The sequence below is a fragment of the Leucopleurus acutus genome (genome assembly GCF_964270905.1).
Source record: "Leucopleurus acutus genome assembly, chromosome: 20".
Classification (NCBI taxonomy): domain Eukaryota; kingdom Metazoa; phylum Chordata; class Mammalia; order Artiodactyla; family Delphinidae; genus Leucopleurus; species Leucopleurus acutus.
In genome coordinates this window covers 18,031,007-18,054,834 of record NC_139162.1, presented here as the reverse complement: position 1 = coordinate 18,054,834, position 23,828 = coordinate 18,031,007, and the positions used below count along the sequence as shown (strand labels likewise).

Genomic DNA, 23,828 nt, shown 5'->3' with positions numbered 1-23,828 from the left:
CAGGGTGGGGGGATTGGGATGACAAGAGAAGAAGCTCTGGGCCTGAGTCAGTGAAGAGCCACAGTGAGCTTTGGAAAAGGGAGAAGCTGCCAAGAATGGTTGATAGCTCAGCAGAATGCATAAGAGTGTGGGCTCTGAAGCCCCACTGCCTGGGTTCAAGTCATTCTCTGCCATTTGTGACACAAGCTCTCAGTTCCTCTACCAATAAGATGGGCATAATAATGGGAGTATATGCCTCACAGAGTTGCTGCAACAATCAAATGAGTTAATGCATGTAGCACACTTAGAGCAGCACTTAGCACATAGAAATACTCAATAAATATTAACCTTACAGATAATATTACTACTGTTATTATTGTTGTTATTAACTATAAGGTGGGCTAAAAAAAGGAGAGGTTGGAGTCAAGGGGGCTGATCCAAAGGCTGCCACCTCTGTGCCTCAGTTTCCCCATCTGAATCAGCTGCTTGCTGGGGGTTCTCCTCACCAGCTCCTTGGTTTGGGAGCCCACAAAGTGCTGGAAAGAACCACTGCTGGAACTTGGTGCCCACCTCATCATTCAGCAAATATTTATTGAGCCCCTACTGAGTGCCAGGCCCTGGGGATACATGGAAAAACAAGACAGCCCCAAGCCTCCCTTATAAAGCTCCAGACTGAGGGAGGAGACCAGGAAGAACCAGGCAATTACAGGGCAGGTGATCCTAGTCTGACCTGATGCGGAGTCGGGGAGGGCTTCCCAGAAGAGGTGACATCCAAGCTGAGACCTGAGGGCTGCATAGGAGTTTGCCGTGGGCTGGAGAAGGAGATCAGGAGGAGCAGTGTGTGCTCAGCAGGGGAGAGGCATGACCAAATCGGTGCTCTAGAATGATAGTTCACGGGTGTGTTCTTTATAGACACTTGCATACATGCAAAATTCCAGATGGACAAGGCCATTCACCGTTGTTGCGTTGACTGTGAGAGCAAAAGGTTGGTAATAACCCTTAGTCCATCAGTGGGTGGCTGCTTAAATAAACTCTGCCACATTCACAGCATGGAATATTCCACAACTGAAAACCAACAAGAAAGCTCTTTATGCACAGATGTGGAAAGATCCTTAAGGTATCTTGTCAAGTGAAAAAACAAGTTGGAGAACAATGCGGAACATGTGCTACTTCTTGTGTAAAAGAAGAGGAGGAAAATGAGACTATATGAATTTTTTACTTAAATGTGCGGAGAGAAACGCGAACAGCCTTGTCCAATAGAATTTTCTCTGATGGTGGAAATGTTCTGTATTTCTGCTGACCAACATGGTAGCCACTGGCCACACATGGCACTTGAAATACGGCTTGAGTGACCGAGGAACAGACTTTTTAATTTAACTTAATGATTAGATTTAAATCTAATAGCCACATGTGGCTTGTAGCCACCGTATTGGACCGCATGGCTCTAGAAGAATACAAAAGAAACTCCGTTAACCGCGGGGAGAGGCCTGGGAATTCATTAGGCGGATGGCTAACAGGAATGAGAGGGACACTTGTACTTTATACCTTTTCTGTGTCCTGTAATTTTTGAACTAGGTGAATGCCTTACCCATCTCAAAAGTTAGACTTGAAAAATGAAAAGAAGGAATGAGGGAGGGAGGCAGAGCCCTCGGGCTGCTGTGTGGAGAATGGATTAGAGAGGGAGAAGGAGTAAAAGGGGAGACCAGACGTATCAGCCAGGATGCTGGCAAGAAACAGGCAAACTCAAAAGATTAACTGAGTTAATGGAGGTACTATTTACAGAGTGGTGGGCAGGGTTGCAAGGTGTCTTCATCTAAGCACTAGATTAGGTTGATAATGGGTTGACTGGGTTGATAATGCTGCCATTTTCTGAAATGAAGACAGGAAGAGGAGCAGGTTGGAGAAGGGCAATGATGCGTTTGGTTCTGAACTTGCCTGTATTTTTGAGCACTTTGAGGTGCCTATTGGACATGTAAGTGGAGATGTTCGGGTGTAGTAGGGTTCTGCAGGTGTGGGGTTCTGGAGAGGGTTCCAGGCTGCACACAGGCCAGGTGACCCTGGGAGGGAGGGGCATTGGTGCCAGCTTCACAGTGTCTGTTCTCCTTCCTACTAGAGATGGGAGAGGGACGTTGCCGCCAGCTAGCGAGGAAGGAAGAGAAGTGGTGGCACCATATCACGAAGGGAACCCACATCATTTACTTCACATTCCTCATTTCCTCCCTTGGGGTGGTTTACTGGATAGAAGTAAAAGCTGAGGGGTGAGGCCTGAGCACAGGGCATGAAGGAGAGAGCTTCAGGGCCCCTGTGTGTGTCATTTCATGAGCTGCCAGGCACTTGTGGGCGGCGGGGAGTTAAGAGGAACAAGTCAGGCCGTCTACCCCTGGAAGGCCCAGCGGTGAGAAGGCTGGGGATGGAGGAAGTGGGGTGCCACTGGACCAACCAGTCCTGAAGCTCTGAGGGCACCCCATCCTGGATGACCCCATGAGAGAGGTTTTAAACAAGAGCAGCCTAACTGCTGTGAATAACATGGGGCCAATGAGAACTCCAAAAGGAAATGATAGTAAGTAAAGCTACCATCATCATCAGCCCCTCATCTTAAGAACTTTCTTGGGAATTCCCTGGTGGTCCAGTGGTTAGGACTTGGCACTTTCACTGCCGTGGGCCCAGGTTCAATCCCTGGTCAGGGAACTAAGATCCCGCAAGCCATGCAGTGCAGCAAAAACAACAACAACAACAACAAAAAACAAAACACACAGAAAAAACTTTCTTAAGAAAACTCTTAAAAGCCAGGTAGTCTGCAGAGCACTTTGTTTTATCCCACTCCAGTCGGGTGGCCAGGGCAGTGGGATCCTTTTAATATACAGATCTAATAACATTCATTGTGCCATGTGACAAGGACATTATGACCCGCATTTGACAAGTAAGGAAATCAGGGCTAAGAAAGGTGGGGAACTTGGCTGGGCCTCTGATTCCGAGGTTCATACACACTCCACCTCCGGGCCTAGCGCATTAGCCTCCGTTCTGTGCCATCGTCCTCCTCCCTCTGCCCCTGACCCCGCTGCTCTGCTTGGCCACATTCCCTCTCCTCCTGAGATCTCCCCACCCTTCTGTCCCTCCTCTCCCTCCTTCTCTATGTGTCTATGGAAATGAAGTCAAGGTTGGTTCTGGTGGATTACACTTTACCATCCTTGAGAAATATTTTAAATGATGATCTCATGTATTGTTTCCATGAAGGCAAAAAACAATAAAATCAAGTCATTTCACTTTAATATGTCACTCTATTTTCCCTAATAATTCGGTTGACCCTTAATAAAGGGGGAAAAGTTTCCCTCATCTTAATCAACAAGCATATCGGGTTGCTTTTGCTCCTGCTGGCTGGCGTCAGGAGCAGTTTTATTTTTCCAGGGATATTAGACATCTCGACTCATGAGCCACCAGGGAATAAGTTCAGGGTTTGGATTTCAAGTGTTTCAGAGGGCTGCTTACAAACGTTCCACCCGTGCCTGCCCTCCGTGCCCACCGGATCTGTCGCTTAGACAGTTACAGTGGCCCTCGAGCTGTGCTGCCTTCCAAGACTCCTCCCCCGTCTGTGCCAGAGTAACCCTTCAGATCTCATCATGTCGCTTCTCTGCTTAAACACTTCTGTTCCGTTCCCATGACCTACTAGGTGAAGTCCAAGTAGCATGTCATGTGACGTCTTCCAGGCCCTGGTCTCAGCTGACATTTACAGCCTAGTCCTGCCCACCCCTCACCTCTCCCTTGATCCAGGCCCCACAATCCACGCTGTATCTTTTTTAGGACACAGGCTCTCCTGTTGCCTCACCTTCGCTTGTGCTTCTTCCCCCTATGGGGGGTGCCTTACTTCTTCCCCATCCCTCCCCAAATCTGATCAGTTCTTACAAGCATTTCCTCCGCAAAGCCCTTCACAATCCTGGAGCCTCAGAATTAGTTGCTCCCTTGACATCGTGTTCCTTCCTCTAGTAGATTTCACTGGAGTCTAGCTCTTAGGCTAGACTTCATGTTCCTCTCCCCAGTTAGATCGTAAGCTTACTGAGGGCCTCTGCCTAATTATCTCCAGCCCACACTCATCCCTGGCACTGAGCACAGTACCTGGGACCCAGGCTGGTGCTGAGAAGTTGCTGAATTGAAATCCAAGACTGAAAACCTTCTCTGAATCCCATCTTCACCTTTCCAGTAAAGGGAGTTCATGGCTGGCCGCTTTGCCTCTCCTTTATCCTACAAGTGACTTGGTTCTTGCCCTGATGCCACTTCTTCCAGGAAGCCTTCCAAATTTGGCATCCCTCCTATGAGTTTCCTTAGCACCTGCCTTAATGTACTCATCTCCCTGAATTGTAAATGCTTCCATGTCCCCCACCAGTCTGAGGTTACCTTGAGGGCAGGGGCTGTGAATCTAGCCCAGTTCATAATTATAGAGCACTTTCAGCACGCCAAGTGTGTTTTGAGCACTTTATGTATGCTAACTCATTTATGTGCCCCAAAAACATGAGCTAAGTAGCATTAGCCCCATTTAAAAAAATTTTTTTTTTTTAATGTATTTATTTTTGGCTGCGTTGGGTCTTCGTTGCTGCGCGCGGGCTTTTTCTCTAGTTGCGGCAAACAGGGGCTACTCTTTGTTGCGGTGCACGGGCTTCTCATTGTGATGGCTTCTCTTGTTGTGGAGCACGGGCTCTAGGCGCGCGGGCTTCAGTTGTTGTGGCACGTGGGCTCAGTAGTTGTGGCACGCAGGCTCTAGAACGCAGGCTCAGTAGTTGTGGTGCACGGACTTAGTTGCTCCGTGGCATGTGGGATCTTCCCGGACCAGGGATTGAACACGTGTCCCTTGCATTGGCAGGTGGATTCTTAACCACTGCACCACCAGGGAAGTCCCTCATTAGCCCCATTTTATGGAAGGGCAAACTAAGTCACGCAGCTAGGAAGCAGAGTAACAAGGGTTTTAATCCAGGCCATCTGGCTCTAGTGCCAACTCTTCCCCATTGCACACTATTACTTGTATAATTTAGTGATCAGAAGTGGGATCCGATGCTAAGAAGCCTGGCACACCCTGAACTCCTGCTCATCTTCCCTCAGGAGACATAGTTCCACGTGTCTGCAAGGAGTTGCCCAAATGCAAGACCAAGATCTGTGCTAATAACGCGTTCTTGGTGAATAGCATTTTGATAAAGACTTGTTGTTCTCCTCTGCCCTAGGAGCCACCCCATTTCCTGCTGTCCCACAGGGAGGTCCTGGGAATGGTTAACAGTGCTTTGCTGCTGAATAACCTCTGGGGTAGCTTTAGTAACAAAAGGCCTCACAGCACCAGGCCAGCTGCCAGACTTCTCAAAGACAGTCCCCTCTCTCCTTGCTGGTGGGCACAATATATGGCTCAAAACCCTGAAATATGCACATAATCTTTGACTCAGTAACTCTACTTGGAGAAATGTATCCTAAAGACCTCTCCATACAATTCATCAAAGGCGTGTATATAAAGGAGTTCCTCATAACATTGTTTATGAGAAAAAACACTGGGGGAAAAAAACCCAGGTCCATCAAAAAGGGAATTCGTTTAATAAAATATAGGCATCTACGGCTCCCCTGGTGGCACAGTGGTTAAGAATCCGCCTGCCAATGCAGGGCACACGGGTTTGAGCCCTGGCCCGGGAAGACCCCACATGCAACTAAGCCCATGTGCCCACAACTACTAAGCCTGTGCTCTAGAGCCCACAAGCCACAACTACTGAAGCCCGTGTGCCTAGAGCCCGTGCTCCGCAAGAAGGGAAGCCACTGCAATGGGAAGCCTGCGCATCCCAGCGAAGGGTAGCCCCCACTCACCGCAACTAGAGAAAGCCCGTGCACAGCAACAAAGACCCAACACAGTCAAAAATAAATTAATTAATTAAATAAATTAAAAACATAAAAACATAAAAATAAAATAAAATATGGGCATCTAAATAGTGGAAAATTATACAGCCATTAAAATGCTATTGGGAATCTATTGATGTGGTAGGTTGTCCATGAACTGCTGTTGAGTAAAAACACAGGTTACTCAATAGAATAGGTAAAGTAGTTTCTTCCTGAAGGAAACACAGCAAGTGGTAACAGTAGTTGCCTTTAGGGAGGGGAACAGAGTGCCTGGGGGACCAGAGAGGAAGACCTGCTTTTTAATTTTTAATGCACCTCATGTGCTCAGAATTAGATGAATCATAATCCGTTGATTAATGATACACTTGTATCATTGGTCTGTGCCTACCCGGTTTTCAATTTGATTCACTGATTAGTTTTTTTAACTCTCCACCCAACCCAAGGGATAGAACAACAGTACCCATGGGATCCTTTTCTATCCCAAGCCCCTACATCCCCAAAAGGTAACCAGTCTTCTGATGTTTGTGCTTTTCCTTCCCTTGCTCCTTTTGTATAGTTGATACATATATACTTACAGTTCAAATAATATATTGTGTACTTGTAGTTGTTTCTAATCTTTATAAAAAGAGTATCATGCTATATGGAACCTTTTGGAAGTAGTTTTTCCATTCAGCATCATATTATGAAGATTCATTCATGCTGCTGTGCATAGCTGCAGTCCATTCATTTTTTCATTGCTATGTATTCATCCGTTGTATGAATATATTGCATTTTAAAAATCCATTATCCTGTCAATGGACATCTGGATTTTTTCCAGATTTTTGCTATTTTGAAGGATGCATCTATGAATATTCTTGTACGGGTATCCTGCCGCGCATGTTTCTGCTGTCTCCTCTGGTTAAGGGCTGAGGAATGGACTCTCTGTGGCCTGGGGTTTTTGAGTGCTCAGTGTTACTGGGCTCGTACGTGTTTACACTCCCACCAACACATCAAAGGAATGCGGTTAATGCACGTTCTCTGCTATCCTACGTTAAGTTAGACTTTTTAACTTCAGCAACCGAATGAATGGGAGGCTTATTTCTCAATACTTATCCTTTCATTCCTTTCAAACTTTGTACCAGATGCATGTATTACGTTCTCAGATAAATAAATAAAATTCAGTTATATGTTTGTCTGAAGAGACAGAGGTTGGACATAGCTCAAAATGTCAGCTATGATGAACTCTAGGGTAACAGGTGATCTTTATTTTAATTTTTCTTCTTTTTGCTTATCTCTGCATTAATTTTTTCTACTGTGGCTATTTACTACTTGTATAATTTTTATTTGTTTTTTTATTTTTGGCTGTGTTGGGTCTTCATTTCTGTGCGAGGGCTTTCTCTAGTTGCGGCAAGCGGGGGCCACTCTTCATCGCGGTGCACAGGCCTCTCACTATTGCGGCCTCTCTTGTTGGGGAGCACAGGCTCCAGACGCGCAGGCTCAGTAATTGTGGCTCACGGGCCCAGTTGCTCCGCGGCATGTGGGATCTTCCCAGACCAGGGCTCGAACCCGTGTCCCCTGCATTGGTAGGCAGATTCTCAACCACTGGGCTACCAGGGAAGCCCGTTGTATAATTTTTTTAAAGAAAGAGGGAAGATACATGGTGCTCAACATCAGTCATTAAGTAAGTACAAATGAAAACCACAATAAGATATCACTACACAACTGTCACAATGGCTAAAATTTAAAAGTTTGCCCACACCGCCTGCTGGAGCAGATGTGGAGCACCTAGAACTCTCGTACACTGACAGTGTGACAGCATGGCATAGTCACTTTGGAAAAACAGTTTGGCAACTTCTTAGAAAGTTAAACATATGCTAACCATGTGATTCAGCAATTCTTCTCATAGGTATTTACCCAAGAAAAATGAAGACGTATGTCCACATAAAGACACATGAATGTTTCTAGCAGTTTTATTTATAATAACCCGAAACTGGAAACAGCCCAAATGCCCATTAACTGGTAAATGGATAAACAATTTGTGGTATCCATACAATGGAATACTGCTAAGCAAAAATGTATATACAAAACAACATATTCAGTAGATGAATCTCAAAAGTATTTCTGGAAAAGGCAAAACTATAGGGACAGAAAAGATCTCAGTGGTTGCCAGGTACTAGGGGTGGGTGGAGATTTTGTCCTCAAAGGGCACAGGGGAATTTTTTGGCATGATGGAAACTGTCCTATATCTTGAGTATAGGGGTCGATAACTGTTTGTGTCTATTAAAATTCACAGAACTGCTCACCAAAAGGGGTGAATTTTACTATATGTAAAGCACACCTCAGTGTTTAAAAATGGGGGGAAAAGGTTCAAACAAAGAAAAAGAAAGAGGGCTTGAGATCCGTGAATTCTGGGCCGTGACATGAGGAAAGGGGGTTTCCCTTGCATTCCCTGAATCAGCAAGTTATAGAACCTTCTTAAAATCTGAGGCCTGATGCCTGAAGCTCTGTCTCTGACTTGCTGGTGACCTTGGGCAAGTACCTTTCCCTCCTGGAAACTCAGTTTCTTTCCCCGGAGAGGTAGAGGAATGCTCTGATAATCTCCAAAAAATACACAAACATCTATTGAGCTCTGACTCCCTGCCAGGCTACCCACAAAGTGTTATATATGTTCTTTCAAATAACAATAATGTTTTTTAAAAGTTCTTCATGGAGCATTTAGAAGTATTTAGTGCTTTGCAGGTATCAGTTCATTTATCAGTTCATTCCTCACACCACTCCTAAGAGGAAAGAATCATTGTTACCTCCATTGCATTAAGGAAGAAACCTAGGCACCCAGAGGTTATATAACTTACCAAGATCAGCACAGGCCAGTATCCGTAGGACTTGAACCCAGTCCTCTCCCGCCAGGGCCCAAGCTCTTAACCGTCACACAAAATCAAATAATGCTTCTTAGGCAAGATTTATAACATCATCAGTGTCTGGGTCAGAAAGGACCTTGCCTTTTATCTAGTTCAGTGACTTTTTGTTTGTTTGTTTGTGATACGCGGGCCTCTCACTGTTGTGGCCTCTCTGGTTGTGGAGCACAGGCTCCGTATGCGCAGGCCTAGCGGCCATGGCTCATGGGCCCAGCCGCTCCGTGGCATGTGGGATCTTCCCAGACCGGGGCACGGACCCATGTCCCCTGCATCGGCAGGTGGACTCTCAACCACTGCACCACCAGGGAAGCCCCTAGTTCAGTGTTTTAACTGCAGGTCTCCAGAAGTTAGTGAGGCTTCAAATCTATTCACTGGGTAAGGATTGCATTTTTAAAAAATGAAAAAGAGTGAAATAGAGTAGAACACAAGAAAACAGAATATATCAGAGTATATTGCACATAGGAAAGTAAGTGTTGTCTTGTGAAAATTCAATTTCAGTGTGTGTGTGTCCTAGCATGATGTAAATGGGGGCCTGATTGGAAAAGTCTGAGTAACATTGACTGATCTGATTTATTTTACAGAGGCTGAGACTGAGGCTCAGAGAGGGGAAGCCAACTGCCTAAGGTCACACAGCCAGCCTAGAGTCCAGTACTGCTGGCTCCCATGGCACTAGCCATTCAATCATTCATTCATTCAGTAGATATTTACCTTGGCCTGCTCTGTTCCAGGCCCCATGCTAAGCACCAGGAATATAGTGACAAACAAGACGGACCAGGCCCTGTCCTCCAGGGGCCTGTCTCCTCAGAGGAATAAAAAGCAGCTGATATGGCACGTAATAGCCACGCCTTATATATATTGCTTATTCCGTGCCAGACACTGGTCTGAACATGTACTAGCTCACTTGATTCCTAGACAACCCTACATGGGAGGTTCTACTATTAACATCATTAAACCCATTTAATAGGTGGGGAAACTGAGGCACAGGGTCAGTAACTTGCATATAGCTGGTAAGTGGCCGAGCTGAGATTTGAGCCCAAACAAACAGCCTGCCTCCAGAGTCTGTATTCTTTTTGGTTTTGTTTTTTTTTCAGAGTCTGTATTCTTAAGCACTACCCAATTCTGCCTTTAGGGTGGTTTTGCAGTGTAAACCACAGCCCAGCAACAAGTCTCACCAGGGATGGGATGGGGGAAAGAGAGGCTCACAGTGGGGAGAATTTATTGCAAACTTGGCCCCAGTATCTATCCATAGCCAGGACATTTTGGGCTCTTGGCTTTTTAAATTTTATTTTTATTCTTTTTAAAAATTTTAGGTCACACCATGACTAAGTTCTGTCTACTAAGAGGAACATCTTCAGAGAACCCAGCCTCCAACCCCAGCCCCAGGAGGCACAGACCAAAACTTGGCATTAAGAAGAAGGGAAGTGGCTTTGGGGGCTCCGAGCTGCACTGGAGCTCGCTGGCTGGCTCTTGAAAGGTGGAGCTCTGCAGAGGAGCAGGGTTCCTGCCCCAAGGAGCAGGCTCCAGACAGACCATGCCTGCCACCATTTTGAGCTCCTTGGTCAGAGAAGAGCACCCTCCCCTAGGTGAGTAACCTCCTCCTGATGCTGAGGGATCATGATGTAGCTTGAATGTTAGTTTTTATGTGCCAGTATCTCTTTGCTCTTCTCTAGGTGACAGCACCATCGTTTTTCTTTAGGGGACCACACCTCCCCTATTCTTAGTCCTTGTGGTTCCAGAAGGCTGACTCCTCTTGCATCACTCCAGGGCTGGACACATGACCTAGTCTTGGCCAATCAGAGCCACCTAGCCATCTCTCTGGCCACAGGATTGGTTCATGTCTGCACATGAGCCAAATCAAGGCATAAAGGTGAAACCTGAGGCTTTTGCTGTACCTATTGGAAAAGTATGGTACTTTGTGGCTGGGATTGCTAAAGTGGTAGATTGGCAGCCTGTCTCTGCCTTGATAAGAGAATCCAAGAAGAAAATCAACATAGATGAAAGCAAAGACAGAGCAAGACAGATCTGTGATGACGTAATTTGACCACCTGGAGCCATCCATGCCTGAAGTCCATCCTTCATGGACTTTTTAGTATGTGAGCTCCCAAATTCCTTTTTTCTGCTCAGGCACTTACGTTTTTGGCATTTATAACCCAAAGTGATCATTACAAATGCCAAGACACAGCATGGTAGAGGGGAAAGATCACTGGACAAGGAGTCTCATGGTTTAGGTTTGAGTCAAAATTTCACTATTTATTACATATTGAAACCTCCCTGTATTTCAGTCCTTTCAGCTGTGAAATGGGAATGGTATCACTGTAATACAGTGCTGTGGTGGGAAATCAAATGAGCATGGATGGGAAAGTGCTCTGTAAACTGTAAAGTGCTTTATGAACTCTAAAGCTCCATACACAAAGGGGCAGCCTCTGATGCACATGGTATTCAGTAGAGAAGGGGATCCAGAAGTGAGCAGCTGCATTTATGCCATGTCCAGCCTGCGGCATGACATCTGATAGGTGTTTTAACCTCCCCGAGCCTTGGTTCTTGTCTTTGGAAAAATGGATTCCTTGGTGTCACTTGGGGGATTTGCAGACTGGATCAGGTGACTCCCCTGATTTTTTTTTTTTTTTTTTTTTTTTTGCGGTATGCGGGCCTCTCACTGTTGTGGCATCTCCCGTTGCGGAGCACAGGCTCTGGACGCGCAGTCTCAGTGGCCATGGCTCACGGGCCTAGCTGCTCTGCAGCATGTGGGATCTTCCCGGATCGGGGCACGAACCCATGTCCCCTGCATCGGCAGGCAGACTCTCAACTACTGCGCCACCAGGGAAGCCCCCCCTGATCTTAATTAAAACCCTGCGGTGGCTCCCGATTGCTCTGGAGACACAGTCCAAGCCACTGAGCATGATTAACACAGCCCCCTCCCCCAACCCTACAGCACACACTCTCCTTACCTGCCTGTTGGGTCTAATCTCCCGCCTCTTTCTCCTCCAGCTAGACTGAACCGCCTGAAAATACTGAGCGCTCCTCCCACTGGGAAAATACTTTTGCCCAGGTTCTGCCAGGAACACCCTGGCTAACTCAACTTAGATGTCACTTCCCCACAAAGCCTTCCCTGAGTCCCTCGTGCCTTCCCATCATGGGCCTTGTTAATCTTGAATCATTATCACCAGGGCTGTCCTCCAGCCCTGGTCACTGATATGGCTATTCTGTTGGCTAAAATACAGTACTGAAGTTTTTCCATATCAGTCGGTAATCAGCTGCTTCCCTGAGTCCCTCAAGTGCCCCCCAAACCCCCAGCCCCTCCCACACGCCCACACCTCCCCACCACCCAACAACCAAAAGGATAAAGCCTGGCACAGCAGGAGGCCTGGGGACCCTACCCTGGTGTTAATGGCTGGTGTTCATTTTGATTGGCCTGGTGCCCATGCTTTACCTATTGTTAAATATTAGTATCATCCTTGCTTATTGCCCTGGATTATAAATACCTGGTTCCCTTGTCTGTTTATTGCACCAGACTGAAAGCCCTGTGAGGGCAGGGAGGCACCTCCCTCACCAGCAAAGCACTAGGCACAGCTGGGGGCCCAGTGATTGTTTATCAAATGAATGAATGGATGGATGAATGAGTGAATGAATGCTGCCTGAAAAGTTGGAGAGTCTCTCTAGAAAATTATGGGCAGCCCCATCCTGAGTCTGGACTCTGGAGTTTTCTCCTAGGCCTGCAGTGGAAACCTTGCTCTTGCCCAGGTTTTATTGCTCTGCTGGTCTCCACCCCTGCAGGAAGCTCTCTCTCTCCGACTGCCACAGTCTGACTCGAGACTGGTCAGCTTCACGTTCCCTTCCTGTAAAACTTGGACTCTCGCTGAGAACTGCTGGGACTAGAAAGACCAAGATGCACCCCTTTCATGAACCCACAAGTAGGTGAACACACACGTGTACACACACACACACACACACACACACACACAGTGCTCACTGACTCAATCTCAAGACGTTCAAAGTCATAGTTTTTAGAGGCAGAAGAAAAATAAAGGATCCTTACAGGCCAGCTGAGTCATTTTACAGACAAGAGACTGAGACTTAGGGAAGGAAAGAGATTTTGCTTCAAGTGACAAGGCCAGTTCCCTACACTGTGTTCTAGCTAGCCCCTGGAATTTGGTACATAAATAAATAAGTTGTTTGTCACTAAATTTCTTTGACTTGGGGCCAGGCTGAATTTGGCACAGAGTGATTTCATTGGCTGCTGACCCTGGAGAGGGTTGGTCTTGTCCAACCTGGGCGCAAGACTAGAAAGAGCTTTCTCTCTCCATCCCACCACGTGAACAGGTCCTTGGTTCTGAGAGGAGGGATGAGGGCTTCTCTGCTCAAAGTTGGGAGGCAGGAAGCACAGGTCTGTGGAACCTTATCTTGAGGTTCTGTATTCTGTAGCTATTCTGTAGCACCTTATCTTGAGACACCAGGTACAAAAGTATCTGTGCCAAGAGAGGGCACCCAGCCAGCCATGGAGCCCCATGGCAGCGGGCTCCCTCTCTTTCAGTGAGTCTAGGAGAGAGTGAGAGTTAGGTTGGAGGAATCCTGCTGCCCACGCACTCAGGGACTCAGGGATTCCTCTCAGTGAAAACCCCAGCGCCTGAGCGTCGTGGAATGTGGAAATAATAATAGTTAATGTTTATTTAGGACTTCTAGTCTGCCGCATTTACTTAGGTTGTTTCACGTAATTTCCACAGCCACCCAACAAGGTAGGTGCTATTATTATCCCCATTTATACAGATGAGGAAGTTGAGGTCCAAAGATGCTTTAAAGTGACTCATTCAAAGGCTGAGAACTAGCAGGTAGAAGAGCAGGATTCAGACCCAGGCAGCGAGGCACTAACATCTGTGCTGGGAACCATTTTGCCATACTGGTCTTGGAGCCAGAGCACCGGCCTCAAGCCTGACCCTGCCATGACCTGGCTGTTCATCTTTCTGAGCATCAGTCACCTCCTCTGCAAAACGGGGAGAATACCTTTTGCTCTGTGGGCAAGTTAGAGGACCAAATGATTCGACCCAGGACCCAGCCCTCTGGTTCCAACTCTCATCATTACCCCCAACCTACCCCTCATGTACTGGAAGCTCCAGCCTGGCTGAAAAACCAGTAGTTCAGGCTATGCTCTTGCCATCTTCTCTTGGCTACCCCAGGGTCTGGAATTTCAGTTCAACTCGACAGACCATTTCTTGCTAAATTAAACAAGGTTTGCCTCTCATTTCAAATGGCACCTGGAAATAAAAGACTGTCCTGATCTCAGCAGTATAGCATGGAGATGAAGAGGCTTTGAACCCATCAAATTCCAGCTCTGTCACTTAATATGTCACCTTGGGCAAAATCTCTTTACCTCTCGAGCCTCTGCTTCTAGATCTGTAAAATGGATGTAGTGAGAGCACCCAAAGTGCTGTACGAAGACCGATACTGCTTAGAGTATCGTGAGCTCCAATAAATGGTAGCTATCACTTTTATCACACACTGTATTGTAATTACTGGTATTTAGCACGATGCCTGGTCCTAGTTAGCATTCAGTAAATACTTAATAAATAAGTGGATGAATGTTTACCTGTCTGCATCCCTCATTACCGTATGAGCTTCTTAAGGGCAGGAATCATATTTTGTTTATTTCTGTGTCCCCATTGTTGAGCAGAGTACCTGGCATATGGGGGTGCTTAATAAATGTTTGTTGTTTCCCTGATGAGATAATGGATCTGGACAGCCATCATCCATGATTCTAAAACCACAAGGTGAAAGGTTGATGGAGAACTTGATACTGGAAAGATCAGCTGACACCAGCTGAATCTTAGTATCCTAAAAGTGAGTCAGCCAGACAATTTCTTGCTTCCTGATATGATGCTATAGGAAGTACTCAGTACCAGTTATGAAATATTTTTGCGTAAAAAAAATTGAATTTGAATCAAATCAAACCTCTAGATCTAGTTTACATGACATATGGGAGAGAGGGACATGGTAAGTGACACCATGAGGATGCATTTGATCAATATACAAAATGCAAGATATCCAACAGGACAAATGACCAGCTATCTTAAAAAATCAATGCCCCTTAAAAACAAACAAACTCTGTAAATCTGGAATTATATCAAAACAGAAACAAACAAAAGGGATCTGTTCATTTTCTTGATTGTGCTGATGGCTTCACAGTATTTGCATATGCCAAAACATCAAACTGTGTACTTAAACATGTGCAGTCAATTATACTTCAGAAAAGCTGGACAAGGGTCTTCCTTGGCGGTCCAGTGGAAGACACTACAATTCCACCACAGGGGACACAGAGTCCATCCCTGCTTGGGGAACTAAGATTCTGCACGCTGCGCAGCACAGCCAAAAAGTAAAAAAAAAAAAAAAAAGCCGGACAAAAAAGGATGGGGAGACTTTTACAAATATAAAGAGACTCAAGGGACATATAGCCCAATGCAAAAGGTGACTCGTGCTTGAATCCTGATACAAACAAATTGTTAAAAAGACATTTTTTAGTCATTAGATAATATTGAGGAATTGTGAATTTTATTAGGCGTTATTACTTAATTGGATGATGGTCATGTTCTCAGAGATGCAGACTGACATATTTACAGGGGAAATTACGTTATCTGGGATTTGCTTTAAAATGGTCTGCAAAAATAAAAATGCAAGTGTACCTATGTATTGGAATGCCCAAAATGGAACGCTAATACCACCAAATGCCAGCGAGGATGTGGAGCAACAGGAACTCTCATTCACTGCTAGTGGGAATGCAAATGGTGCAGCCACTTCGGAAGCCAGTTTGGCAATTTCTTACAAAACTCAACGTATACTTACCATACAATCAGCAACCATGCTCCTTGGTATTTACCCAAAGGAGTTGAAAACTTACATCCACACAAAAAACTGCACATGGATGTTTATAGCAGCTTTATTCATAATTGCCAAAACTTGGAAGCAACCAAGATGTCCTTCAGTAGGTGAATGGATAAATAAATTGTGGTACATCCTGACAATGGAATATTATTCAACGCTAAGAAGAAATGAGCTATCAAGTCATGAAAAGACATGGAACAACCTTCAATGCATATCACTAAGTAAAAGAAGCCAATCTGAAAGTCTACATACCTGCAAAAGGCATACCAAAAGTTTTGCCTTTTCCAGAATGTCATGTAATGTGATTCCAACTACATGACATTCTGGAAAAGGCAAAACTTGGGAGACAGTAAAAAGATCAGTGGTTGACAAGAGTTTGGGGGGAGGGAGGGATGAATAGGCAGGCAGGGCACAGTGGATTTTAGGGCAGTGAAATGACTCTGTATGGTACTACAATGGCGGATTCACATCATTATGCCTTTGTCCAAACCCATAGAACATATGACACCCAGAGCGAACCATAATGTCAGCTATGGACTTTGGGTGATTATGATGTGTCAGTGTAGGTTCATCAGTTGTAACAAATGTACTGCTCTAGCGGGGGATGTTGATGGGGGTGGCTATGTATGTGTTGGGGAGAGGGTATTTAGGAAATCTCTGTACCTCCTACTCAAATTTGCTGCGAACCTAAAAATACTTTTTAAAAAATAGTCTTAGTTGTTTTTTTTTTTAAACTCAGGGATGAAAATATGAAACAAGGTTTGGTACAACGTTCACATGTTACAAAATTATACAAATTGCAAAAAGTAATTGTTGGCACTAGATGATAGATACACGGTGTTTCATTGTAACTATTCATGGTGTGCATTATACTATTTTTCCTTGTGTTTGAAATAAAAATGTTTCTTGCAGACGTGAGTGGCTGAGCTGCAAAGGGCGGTACCCCTATCAGTTACCACATTTTAACAGGAGGCTGAAGTGGGATATCCAGTTCCCTCCCCGGCGTGCTGGCAGGCAGCCCGGCCCAGCAGAGGTGTCAGGAGCCCCCAGGAGCAGCTAGAATGGAGCCTCCTCTCCCCACACAATGGGGAGTCTGATCTGGCTGCAATCCCCAGCAATTCCACTTTCCCTGGGATTCCTCCCCAGCCGGCTAGGGGGTTGGGCTCCTCTTGGCTGAGGCTGGGGTAGAGGTGCCCCTCCCAGTCTGAGTGCCTTTATTATACCACCCCTTTGCCAGAAGATGAAAGGAGCAGGACCGCCTGGGGAGTTAATCTTTAGCCTCCAAGCTGACCAGTTGCCAGGACACCCAGGAAATGAAAGTCGTCAGAGACACACCCTGCAGGCAATAAGGAAATCTGGTGTTGGTCATGCCAATGACGGAAGCCCGGTTAGCACCAGCGGTAGTAGGGTCTGTCATCCACCTAGAATGGTACCCGCAAGGCCTCCGGTCAACATTTCTTTCCCTGGTTAATGCCTGAAATTCTACCATTAACACTGGACTGGCCCTCAGAGAGAACTCAACTTCCAAGATTTTGATTTTTCTTTCCCCGAGTTGAGAAGCTAATGAAAGCAATGGACCTTACCAGCTGCACCAACAGGTTTGCTAACAATCTCAGGAGTTTCACGACCACTCACGCCATGAAGCCCATCCGTAGACACCAGGTTAAGAACCCTGGGCGGAGTTTACTGGTTCCAAAGATTTCCTTCCTTTGAAAGAATTATACCCCAGAGCTCTCTTTAAAATGCAAATGACCTTGGGAAGGTCTCAAAGACTAAACAGCCCCCATGAAAGAGTTTTTCCAAGCAGAGGCCAGAGGTAGCCTAAGAGACTTTAACTGCAGGGCTGGGAAAAGGAGAGCCTGGGGGTGGGGAGGCTCCATGGGGGCTCACAGTTTTGCCTGGAACTGGAAGGGGAATGTATTGAGCCTGGAGTGCTAATAGCTAACTTCACGGAGCGCTTATACGAACCTTGTGAATTAAGTGCTGCCAACATCTTCATTTTACGGATGAGGAAACTGAGACTGGACATGCTACCCAGATAGTGGCAGAGCAGGAATTTTAACCCTCCATCAGCCTGAGATCAGGCAGCAGAGGCTCACCTTCACCTGCTCATTTGATCCTCACAATGAGGTATCCTTTTTTGATGGAAGAGGAAATTGAGGCAGTTCACTGAGGGCCACACAATGCCCCGTCTCCACAGGAAACCCCTGTGCATCCTCCGTTCACCCTGGCTCACCCTGGACCATTGAGGGCAGGCAGCCCTTCCTGGCCCGCTCCCTGGAGCTTGGAGAAGGGCTTGCCGAGAAGTGTGAAGCGAGCTCATGCCTGACCTGTCCTCACTGCCCCTAACTGTTTTCTAAGATGCTTTTTTATTGAATTATCAGAGTGTAATGGAGGAGTCGATGAGAGCTGCCGTGGCGTTACAAGGCCAGGGCTTTGTGGGAGGAGGAAAGCAAAGCCCTAAAGTCTCCCTGGGCTGAGTGATGGTATAAAACATGAATTTTTACATAACTGAGGGGAAAAAAAATAAACGGACAAGCCGCCCCATGGGGGAAACGCCTCTTTCTGTATTTCCATTTTCTTGCTTAATGCACTGTCCTGCAGGAGCCTCAGTGGGAAAGGAAATACTGGAGCCTTTTCCCTCAAAGTCTCCTGGTGGGTTGAGGCAGAGAGAGCGCCAAGATGCAGAGATCCAAATGGCCTGGGCGTGTGCTCAGAAATCCATTAAAATGGAGGGGACAGGTTGGGGGGTGGTGGCTGGACTGAGCTGAAACAGTGTCTTGGTTCAAGACAGTGCCTCTCCTCTGGGGTTGAGAAAGTAGCCTCAATGGGCTCAGATTCACTTTTAGCTCTGGGTGAAATATTGTAAACATGGTCTTCCCCATGAGCAAGGGGGAAAGGGGGTGGTCCGTTCCAAAGAACAACCTCCACACCCAACACTTACTGAGCAGTTGCTACCAGGCAACAAGCACTCCGCTTAGTGATTTTCTTATATTAGCTCCTAAGGGCCCATTTATACAGATGAAAATACTGACTTGCCCAAAGTTGCACAGCTAGTGAGTGGCTGACTCCACACACTGTAGTGCTTTTGTTTGTTTGTTTGTTTTTGTATTTTTCCAGCTTTATTGTGATACAATTGACATATAACATTGTATAAGTTTAAGGTGTACAAAATGTTGATTTGATACACTTACATATATTGCAAAATGATTACTCCCATAGTAACTAACACTTACCTAACACATACCTAACTCATAGCTAACACCCCCATCATATCACATAATTACCATTTCTTTTTACACGTACTGTAGTTCTGATCATGATTCAAGGGTAAAGGGAAAGATGGTGTCCATTGCATGGGACATAGAAAGAGTTATTTGCAAATGAAAGGTTTGGGTGATCTCTAATGGATCTCTTCCAGTCAACATTAAAGGACAGATTGAAAACTGCAGCTCCAGCTGGCGATTTTGTGGGACCACATGAGGTGAAGTTAATAGAATAGGGGCTCTGGAATCAGAGGGAGGTGGGTTCCAGTCCTCTATCACTTCCTACTGGCTTCAAATTCTTTATGCCTCAGTTGTCTGGCTATCAAATAGGAATAATAACACAGCTCTTGTGTTGTTTTGAGATGAGATTAAATGAGATGGTTGATGTCATGCTTAGCACAGAGCCCGGCACAGTAACTTTTAATGCCCAGCACCTATTGTTAACTGTTATTATCCCTCATCTCTGTATCGAGCTTTTGTGGTGCAGCAAACATTTGTCTTATTAATTGTATGACAACTTCACAACAACACAGGGAGGCTCGGTGATTATTATTCCCATTTGGAAGGTGGAGAAACTGAAGCTTTGAAGGGCGGGGGGGGGGGGGGGGGGCGGGGTCCCGCCCAGTGAATTGATTTGCAGATTCACGAACTGATGGAGATCTGAAGTTAAAAAGACAGAAGTAGTTAAAGAGTAAAATCCTTTCTGGTCCCAGGTGTTAGTGAGCCACCGCGAGGCTGGTATTCAAACCTGATGGTAATAGGAATCATGGAGCCCTATCCGCTGCTCTGACTCTACAATCCGGTCACCGGGTCGGCATGAGGCTGGGGGGCGGGAGCGGGGGCGGAGCGTCCGCCCAAGCCAGCGGAGGAAGCCCGAGGCCTTTCCGTGCCGGTCATTGGCTGCGGCCGGGCAGGTGCAGCCTCAGCCAATCAGCGGTGCCGGAGGCGGGGCCGTCGAGGCTCACCTGGCTCCCGCGGCACTGCCCAGCTCAGTGGCGTCCGGAACCCTAAAGCACCTGTGAATTCGCGGAAGTTCTGCCAGACTCGAGCCCGGCCCAGCTCGGCCGGACCATACTCGACCCCCGCCCGGCCCGCCATGGGCCCTCCGTGCCGCAGCCTCTCTGCGCTCCTGCTGCTGCTGCAGGTACGTTGGGTCCCCTGACTTTGCAGGAGACGCCTTCCGGACCCACCAACCGCACCCCGGCCCCCAGCCCCTTCCTCTCTTTCGTCGTCCCTTCCTCTCTCCTGTCATCCCCAGTCCCTCTTCTTCCAAGAAAGTTTGGGTACAAACGGCCTGAATGGCCTGGAAACTGCGCCGCGCTCTGGATTCCACGGAGAAGGGAGTGGGAGCGGGTGAGGGTGAAGGGCGAGCGCGGCTTTGCCTACTGCCTCCCGCAAATGCCTGAGGTGGGGGGGGCACGCCTCACTGCAGCCTCCGGGGAGTCGGGTGGGCTAAGGGCGGGCAGCGGAGGGCATGGAGTAGGGTGGGCGTCGGGGTATGGGATAGGGGAGCCCTGGTGCAAGTCCGGGGGGAGCCGGGAGTAGTGGGAACGACCTCTGAGGTAAGGCAAGGGGAACCAATAGATAAAGAAGGCACCTGCCCTGTAAAGAAAGGGTGGTAAATAGGTATGGGGACGTCCCCGGGACAAGAAAGTAGGGTCAAAAGGGGTTGGAACGCCCCTCGGTCTGAGGAACTGGGCTTAAGAGTGGGAGCTCTCCCGGTATAGGGAAAGTGGAATTTGGAAGCGTAAAGATGCCTCCAATGAAATTAAAAAGGAGACTGGCAGGAAGGGGGTGCTAGGTCTGGAGAAGGTGACCCAGCAGCCGCCTCTCCTGGGAAGTCCTGGGGGCTTGGCGGCCACAGGTTTCCGAATGAAAGAGTTTGGCGTGGCTGCCTGCCCGGGGGGATGGGGATGGGCATGGGGGTGGGTCACTCCCACAGTCCTGGCGCCGGGAGCGAGGGAGGGGAGGCACTGTTGGTTTCGGTGTGGGCGGGAGGGGACCCTCTCAAGTCACCCGGGTTCCATATCTTTCTCCTACCCTAGGTCTCATCGTGGCTCTGCCAGGAGCCGGAGCCCTGCAATCCCGGCTTTGGCGCCGAGAGCTACACGTTCACCGTGCCCCGGCTGCACTTGGAGAGAGGCCGAGTCCTGGGCAGAGGTGAGGGCGCGCCCAGTTGTCCCTGAGCGGGGTGGAGTGGGAGTGGGAACGGTCCGAGAAATTGCGCTCCCACACCCCTGGGCTGGACTGGGCGAGCCCCTTCTTCCCTGACTCAGGTGACACCCCTTTGTAATTTACACAGATGCAGGGATCTAAACTTTTGCCAAGATAGAGCAGTTGGGGTTGAGGGGGCTATCTTGTATGGTTGACTTAGTTATGGGGGGCACTTATTAGAGGCCTTCAGTGTGTCTCATATTGTCCTGACCACTTTATATATATAATTTTTTCAGGGCTACTGATTTTTTTACTTTTTAAAAGTTTTGGTTGCATTGGGTCTTCATTGCTACGTGAGGGCTCTTCTCTAGTTGCGGCGAGTGGGGGCTACTCTTTGTTGCGGTGCGCGGGCTTCTCATTGTGCTGGCTTCTCTTGTTGCAGAGTAGGGGCTCTAGGTGCGCGGGCTTCAGTAGTTGTGGCTCGTGGGCTCTAGAGCGCAGGCTCAGTAGCTGTGGTGCACCGGCTTAGTTGCTCCGCGGCCTGTGGGATCTTCCTGGAACAGGGCTCGAACCCATGTCCCCTGCATTGGCAGGTGGATTCTTAGCCACTGCACCACCAGGGAAGCCCATCCTGACCACTTTGAGACAGTCTATCATTTCAGGCTGCAAAAACCTGATGTGTGGGAAGAGGGTGGGGGTGGGTGGTAATTCCCGTGGTACAGATGAGCAAATGTGAGGCTCAGGAGGGTGGAGCCCACTTGCCCCAGGTTCAGCAGAGCAAGAATCTGAGCTAGGACCTGACTCCTAGGCCCCATTCTGCAACATCTCTGGGATGACTGAGGAGCCCTTTCTTAGTCACCAGACTGTGGCTTTTGCTCATAGAGATGAAAACATTTTGATACAGGTACCATTCCCCCAAGGAATAATGAGGTGTGTGTGTGTGTGTGTGTGTGTGTGTGTGTGTGTGTGTGTGTGTGTGTGTGTGTGTTCAAAAACCTGGTAGCTCTGACTCAGGGAATGAAAACGGACACAGTGTGCCTCTGGGTCTTATCACTGTGATAATCAGGATTCTAGAGTTTGCTTTGTTTCACTTCACTATTGCCCAGGAGTGAGAGCAAGGGAATGTTGGTTTCTCTTCTGGTTTCACTGATTCCCAGGCGCTTATTTCCTACCAAAGGACTTTCTCTTCCCTCTTGATTTAGTTGATAGGGCAAGTATCATAACAATAAAAGAAACACTTTTTGAAATGAGAAATCACCCACAATTCCCCTAAGGCAATTCACTGTTTATTCTTCCAGTCTTTGGCCATGTGGAAAATCTACAGCAATCATGCTGTTGTCTGAAATTTTTTTTGAACTTTGAAAGTTGTTCCAACAGTAGGAGACTTTTTTTTTTAAACAGCTTGATTGATTAAACATATTTGCTTTTCTGAGTCACGTCTGTGTTGTGTGGAGCTTTCTATTGGGTCAGAAAGGAGTGTTGTCTGCCTGGTTTTGCAGTGGGTCCACCATCACTCGGCCAGTCTCTGCTTGATGTTCTGCCCGGCCCTATGCTGGGCCCCCGGGAGTGATTGAGGAGATATAGGGATACTTCATCCCTGCCCCTGGTATTTCACACTCCAGCAGGTTGCTAAGAAATGTCCCAGGACCCGCTTAGAGAACATTGTGGGACATGGGCACTTAGGTGGCAGAGTGTGGGTGCCCTGGGGTGTTCTGATGGGTATCAGTGGGCAGTGAAGACTGGCTTCTGGGATGAGGCAAAGTTGACTGAACCTTGAATTCGGGGCAAGGGTTAGAAATGGTGTGTGCATCTGTGTATGAGGTGTTGCAACACAGGTGTTGGTCACTTTGTTTTCCTTCACCAAGACATCTTTGTAGCACCAAGGGTGGGTTAGTCTAGTTTTTATTCCCACCACCACCACCACCAAGCTTTTGTATCTGACCAGTAATAATATTATTACATGTTAACAATAACATAAATATTATTATTAATAGCCCCACCAATGGCTTTTGAACCAGACTCTGGGACAAGCGCTTTACCTATTTTACCTCATTGAACTGTGTGACGGGGGGTACCATTGTTATTTCGGTTTTGAGATGAGGAGACTGAAGCATAAGGCAATTTCTTGATCTGCTCAGGGAGCCACAGCCGGTCTTTCTCCCATTCTTCACGCTTCTCAATAATCTCGAAAAAAAAAGACAGAGGGTATTTGGGGAATTTGTGTCCATCGTGAAATAGGCCTCATCCTCCCTATGTACCCTGGAGAGCAGAGGTGTTGATAGGGCGGGACCCCGAGGGGGCTGGTGGTTATGGAGGTGGGCCAGACCTGGTGGGAAGTGGAAGGGGCCTATAGCTGGTAGTGTTGATGGGAGAAGCATCCTCTGGAAGCTGCTTGTGTGGCTGGTTCCAGTTCCCTTTATGTCCACATACCCAGCCCCAATCAACAGATTTCCTGACATGTAATTTTTTTGGACTTTTTGGACGATGGGGTCTCCTACCACTCCAATGTGGAATCAGATGAAAGTGCCCTTCTGGTAAAATCACACATGCGATCTCAGGGAACTGGCTTTGTGATTGAAAAAGGCAGCCAGGATTTAGGGAGGTGACCTCATTCTCTTTGGACAGTCCAGGAAGATGGAGGCATGCAACATTAGTACCAGGTTTAAACATTGGCCCTGTGGGGAATTTGCTGCATGAGGGTCTGAGAACAAGGAGCCTATTGCGTTATGTCCACAGGTGGCTGAAGAGTGTCACAAATAGGGTTTTGATTAAACTTAGGGGATCTTGGGGTGGTTTTCTGGGGTCG

At 47.3% G+C, this 23,828-nt stretch overlaps 1 protein-coding gene across 1 annotated transcript in view; it reads left to right on the top strand.

The window, feature by feature from the left end:
* Window positions 1–20,921: 20,921 nt before the first annotated feature.
* Window positions 20,922–23,828, top strand: part of CDH1 (cadherin 1) — a 78,144-nt gene continuing 75,237 nt past the window's right edge. Inside the window, exon 1 of the mRNA XM_082863189.1 lies at window positions 20,922–21,028. The gene's annotated coding sequence lies outside the window, so the exon portion shown is untranslated. The remainder of the gene's footprint in view (window positions 21,029–23,828) is intronic.